The sequence below is a fragment of the Capra hircus genome, chromosome 19 (genome assembly GCF_001704415.2).
Source record: "Capra hircus breed San Clemente chromosome 19, ASM170441v1, whole genome shotgun sequence".
NCBI lineage: Eukaryota > Metazoa > Chordata > Mammalia > Artiodactyla > Bovidae > Capra > Capra hircus.
Genome location: NC_030826.1, coordinates 39,873,899 through 39,880,408, shown reverse-complemented (window position 1 = coordinate 39,880,408; position 6,510 = coordinate 39,873,899). Strand labels below are relative to the sequence as shown.

The 6,510-nt window shown below is 45.1% G+C and overlaps 1 pseudogene across 1 annotated transcript; it reads left to right on the top strand.

Annotated features, from left to right (window-relative positions):
* On the top strand, positions 1,006-2,136 carry LOC102184469 (annotated as a pseudogene). The gene has a single exon (XR_001296929.2). The product of XR_001296929.2 is annotated as a secretory carrier-associated membrane protein 2 pseudogene (transcript).

The following is a 6,510-nucleotide window of genomic DNA, read 5'->3' as shown; positions in this document are numbered from 1 at the left end:
AACTTTATGGTTTAGGGATCCAACTTTGGTGATAAAACTCTAAGAAAAGGCAGGAAATAATTATTATCATTCCTCCTCTATGGAGGAGGAATGATAAGATCAGGTACAGGCACATGGTAAAGGGGTGGGTTTTGAGGATGGTAGAAATATTTTATTTCTTCACTGTGTGGTGGGTATTTCAGATGTTTGATAATTATGTTAAACAGTAAATTAGTGTTTAATGCACTTTTCTGTATGCATGTTATATTTCACAATAACAGTGGTAAAAAAAAAATGGTGATGCTTATTGTTTCATTTTAAGCTTTTTGTGTGTCGAGGCAGAATAATCCTTCCTCTGCCTGTCTTCTGAAATCTTCCCTCAAATCTACCACCTAACATCCTAAGTCACAACGGCACTTAATTGCAGTGTTTATTTGTCTCAGACACTAGTCTGGGCCTTTCCTGGTGACAGGGACCGAGACTACTGAACACTGGACCTATAGTAAATAAAAGTTTATTGATAGAATGTATGCAAATTACCAGTCAACACTAAAGGAAATCAACCCTGAATATTCACTGGAAGGACTCCTGCTCAAGCTGAAGCTTCAATACTTTGGCCCCCTGATGCAAAAAGCTGACTCACTGGAAAAGACCCTGATGCTGGGAAAGATTGAAGGCAAGAGAAGGGGATGACGGGATGAGATGGTTGGACGGCATCACCGACGCTATGGACATGGGTTTGAGCAAGCTCTGGGAGATGGTGAAGGACAGGGAAGCCTGGCGTGCTGCAGTCCATGGTGTCACAAAGAATCAGACACAACTGAGTGAACAACAATAATGCAAATTATGGTGAAAGCTCTGGATTCCTAGCTGTGTAGAATTACTCCATTGTTTATCACAGGCCCACAAAGGAGGAATGACTGAGCAACCACCACCACCACAAAGCTAATACAGAGCCTTAAAACTGTTGGTGTTTTATGGTCTACATAGCTCTTTCATATAAACGATAAGATTACATAGTGCCTCGCTCCCGGAAGTGGAGGGTCTGCACGGAGAGCGCCGCTGGGTCTGGGTGCCTGGAGGCAGAAGTGCTCTCGGAGCTCGCTCATCGGCCGCCGACCGCCATGTCGTCCTTCGATACCAATCCCTTCACGGACCCAGTGGACGTAAACCCCTTCCAGGATCCCTCTGTGACCCAGCTGACCAATGCCCCACAAGGAGGCCTGGCTGAATTCAACCCTTTCTCAGAGACAAATGCAGCGATGACGGTTCCTGTCTCACAGATGCCCGGGCCCTCGCAGCCGGCAGTTTTCCAACCCTCAGTGGAGCCCACCCAGCCAACCCCCCAGACTGCGGCCTCTGCAGCCCAGGCAAGCCTGCTCCGGCAGCAGGAAGAACTGGACAGGAAAGCGGCCGAGCTGGAACGGAAGGAGCGGGAGCTTCAGAACATGGTGGCCAACTTACATGCCAGAGAGAACAACTGGCTGCCCCTGGCTGTGTGGTGCCCTGTCAAGCCCTGCTTCTATCAGGACTTCTCCACAGAGATCCCTGCCGACTACCAGCGGATATGCAAGATGCTCTCCTATCTCTGGATGTTGCATTCAGTGACACTGTTTCTGAACCTGCTTGCCTGCCTGACCTGGTTCTTAGTCAACACCTCCAGGGGAGTAGACTTTGGCCTCTCCATCCTGTGGTTTGTGATCTTCACCCGCTGTGCCTTCCTTTGTTGGTATCGACCCACCTATAAGGCTTTCAGGTCTGACAACTCTTTCAGCTTCTTCGTGTTCTTCTTTGTATTTTTCTGTCAAATCTGCATTATCCAGTGGATCGGCATCCCTAGCTTTGGGGACAGTGGCTGGATTGCAGCCCTGTCTACGATGAAGCACAACTTGGCTGTGTCGGGCATCACGATGGTGGTGGGTGGCTTCTTCACCCTCTGTGCCGTGCTCTCACTCTTCCTCCTGAAGCGGGTGCAGTCCCTGTACCGCAGGACAGGGGCAGCTTCCAGCAGGCGCAGGAGGAGTTTTCCCAGGGCATCTTCAGTAGCAGGACCTTCTGCAGTGCTGCCTCATCTGCTGCCCAAGGAGCGTTCCAGGGGAATTAGTCCTCCTGACTCCTCCCTCTGCCCTGGCCTTCTCTCTCACCTGCCTTCTGAGCTGCACTATCCATGGGTGCCTTAACTATTGGGTATGCCCAGCACAGACCTGGGGAGGGTCTTGCCTGTGGCTCTTCTTCCTCCCTCAGCAATCATCTCTCCCTTCCACCTGAGGAAAGGGGAGGGAGAGACAGGAACTTTTTTTTACACAAGAGAGAAAAAAAAAAAAAGCTGTCTTTTCTTCTCTGGTGGTGGTTTGATAGGACTTTTTTGTCTCTTTGGAAGCAGTGGGACTGAAGTTCTCTTCTTCCCATACACAGATACACACGTGTACTCACACACATACAAACACAAACATACACACTTGGGATCACTGGCTGTCCTGGGCCCAACCACCTGAGGTTTTATTTCTGCTGGAGTCCTGAGATTCCACTCCTCCCCAGCAGGCCTGACCAGAATCTGGCTTCATGGACCCAGCCTGTGACTTCCACAGTCCTGCCCTTCCCTCCTGCTCAGACTCTGGGAGCCTCCTAAGGGCTCGCCTTTAGATGAGCTGCAGTCTGGGCTCTTCCTCAGATCACTCTAGGATGAACGCTGGGCTTCCAGCCTCTGTCCTGCCTCATGTTTCTAACAGTTTCCTAGCCCTTTAGGCCCCCACATCCTCCCGATGTGGGCAGTACATGGTGCCCTCTGGGGCCCTTCTTAAGCCCTTCCCTGTTTAGACTTACTGAATGTGCAGTGGGGTTGGTTGGGATTTGGGGATGGAGAGGGATAGAGGACACTAACCCGAAGTTGTCTTGCCCAGCTTTTGGCAGTCTTGTATTAGGGTGGGTCTGATTGTCCTGGTGTGGTTTGTTTGGCCCTATTCGTTTTGATTTCCTCTCTTTCTGAGGGACAGCTGCCCTTTAGCTTGGCCTCATATTCTTGCCCATCCCTGCCCCCCACCATCAGCAGTATCTAGCTTGTATGACTCTTAGGAAGGGCAAGGGGAATGAGTTCAGAACTTCATTCTTCAAGCCACCTTTTTAAGTGTTCCAGACTAATCCCCCAGGGTTCTCCCATACTCCCCAAGCAGAGTCTAGATCACCTTCCACTAGTCCTGGGGATTCCCCAGGAGTTGTGTCACTCTGATGGGTGCTTAGGAGTTCAAGGTTAAAACCTGTATCCTGTCCTCCAGAGATGGTAGGAGTGGGTGGGTAGACTGAGGGGACTTCTCAAAAAGCTGTCCAACCCAGGGCATCTGGGGCCTACCCAGAGGCAGCCCTGAAGCTGCCAGCTGACACAGCCCCAGAGCCACTGAATGAGGATGGCAGGGACCAAGGTTTTGTGAACTCCTTTCTGGTATTTTTTTTCTCCGTGTACAAATGTATATGTTATGTCTCGATTTTGTCCTTAAATAAAAACAAAAGACATTTTCAGACAAAAAAAAGATTACATAAAGTTATATTTTAAGAGGGGCTGAGCCTGGTATTAATTAGATTCCCCACAGCAGGGATGAGAAAATGGTCTTTGACAAGATAGAAAATGATCCAGTCAGGACTAGAATCAGAAAGCCAAGGTCTTTCCATTGTAGAATGCAGACATCTTTCTCACTGGCTTTCTGTCGCTCAAGGGAGACGTAGTTTGCAAGATGCTTTGGACATTGGACATTAGACTTCATCAGCTGGGCCATGAGAAAGACGAGGGAGGCAGACACACATACCTCCATCCTCAATTTAGTCTTTCCTCTGCATTTACAAATTTGGTTGACTTTCTTCTGCTTGAGTCACATTCCAGGTAACAGAAATGAGGTAGGGTCCAGGAGCCTAAATTAGAGCTCTCCAGTCCAAGTTTTGTGCTTAAAGCCACTTTCTTTTCTTTTTGCTTCCCGATTTCCTTACCGTCTTTGTTTTCCAAATACCTTCACTGTGGTCTATTTGTTTACAGATTTTGATACTAGATGCGTTACCCTGGGATGACACAAAGTGATAATACTGTATCTGTTTATCCAAACTTCAACTCACGTATTTAGCAGTCTTCAAAATAAACACTGCCACTCAGCAACCATACTTTGGCACCAATCATGTTTCTGCAACCTTAGGGTCCTTCAGACCTACACAATTCATTACTGTGCAAGAGCTGCTGCAGTTATATTACTTTGCGATAGTTACAATCTCTGGCCCAGTGAGAAATACAAAAATTCTTTCTTTGGCTACTTAATTTTCAATTCTGAGGAATGGGTTATTGGTGAAACAATAAGCCTGCTGTGATAGAAAATAACTTCCACTCTAGGCCACTGACACCTGCACAAACCTGGTAGTGATATGTTTTCCCCCATTATTGTAACTTAAAAATTAATGTTTCTTGAGATCAGGTTTTGCTTTTGACTATTAAACTATTTCTACTCATAGAGGTAATCACACTAATCTGTCAGTTTATCTATGGTTCTTCCTTTCGAGGGGAATGAAGAAGCTTCTGAAACTAAAGGAGGAAATCAAGAAGTGCCTGAGAAACATTTATCAGATGCATGAACTATGGCGTAAGGGAAGCCTGCTAACGGTGAACACAGTTAACCAAACACAGTTAAGCAAACACAGCAGCAACCTAAAGAGTACAGGGGCACTGGAGGATGTAAAACAAAATATTAGAGAAAATTGCTTTCTGGCTTAGGAAAAAAAAAAAAAAGAAATTCTCAAACTCAAGAGCAGTGCCTACACACTGCAGGATTTTCTAAGGAGAGGGAAGGAAACGCCAAACTGAGCTGACATCAAAAAGCAGCAGGTTGTTCCCTTGACAGGCCCCTGCAGCATGTGCAGCGTCTCCACTGGCCACATCCTGCAGTGCATGGTGGCCAGTAGCTTCACCAACCCTTCTTCCTTGTGTGGTTTTGTAGCAGAGTCTTTAGGGTTCCCTACATCTTACTATCCAATTCCTTGTTATTCTAATCCCGTTATGGTTAACAATTCTTTATATTAAAATTTCCCTGTTCAAAATGTTTCATGTTTTCTGTCTCCTGATTGGACCTGACTGACACACTTATCTACAATGTTAACACTAACAAAAAATAACCCTAGTACTAAAACACAGATAATGGTATAAGGAAAACTGCAGACTAATATGTCTCATAAAATAAATGCAAAAATCATCAATAGAATATTAGCAAATCAAATCCAACAATGTATAAAAAACTGTACATTATGACTAAAAATTGATGCTTTTGAACTGTGGTGTTGGAGAAGACTCGAGTCCTTGGCCTGCAGGAGATCAAACCAGTCCATCCTAAAGGAAATCAGTTCTGAATATTCACTGAAAGGACTGATGCTGAAGCTGAAAGTCCAATACTCTGGCCACCTGATGCGAAGAACTGACTTACTAGAAAATATCCTGATGCTGGGAAAGATTGAGGGCAGGAGGAGAAGGGGACAACAGAGGATGAGATGGTTGGATGGCATCACTGACTCAATGGACATGAGTTTGAGTAAACTCTGGGAGTTGGTGATGGACAGGGAGGCCTGGTGTGCTGCAGTCCATGGGGTCGCAAAGAGTCAGACATGACTGAACGTTGAACTGAAGCGATGACTAAAAACGATTTATTCTGAATACAGAATAGTTCTAACATTTGAAAATCGATTTATCTATCAACATCAACAGACTAAAGATGAAAATATCATATATCAATCAAAGGAATAGAGGGATAGAGAACTTTGTCAACTTAACAAAGAACATCTATTTAAAAAAAACAACTATACCTAAAATCACATGTAATAGTGAGAAACTTGATGCTTTCTCTCTAAGACTAGAAACAAGACAAGGATGTGCCCACTCACCATTACTATTCAATGTCATACTGGAAGTGCTAACTAATACAGTAAGACTAGATAAGGAAATAATAGATATACAGATTGGAAGGAAGAAATAAAACTGTTTTGTTTGCAGATGACATGGTTGTCTAAGTAGAAAATCTCAAAGAATCTACCAAAAACCTCCTGGAATTAATAGCAATTAGAGAAAGATCATAGCATGTAAGGTAAATATACAAAAGTTAATTGCCTTTCTAAATACCAGCAATAAACACTTGGAATTTGAAATTAAAAATACAAGACAAGACTTTCCTGGTGGTCCAGTGGTTATGAATCCACCCGCCTAGGCAGGGGACATGGGTTCAATCCCTGTTCCAAGAAGATCCCACAACACACAGAGCAACTACGTCTGTGTGCCACAACTACTGAAGCCTGAGTGCCCGGAACCTATGCTTTGCAACAAGAGCAGCCACTGCAATGAGAAGCCCAAGCATCACAACTAGCGAGTAACCCCCACTCGCTGCAACTGGAGAAAACCTGTGTGAAGCAATGAAGATCCAGCAGAGCCAAATAATAAATAAAAATTTTTTAAAAATTTATACAAAAAGGCAAAAGACGACAACTATCATCATACTGCTGCTGCTGCTAAGTCGCTTC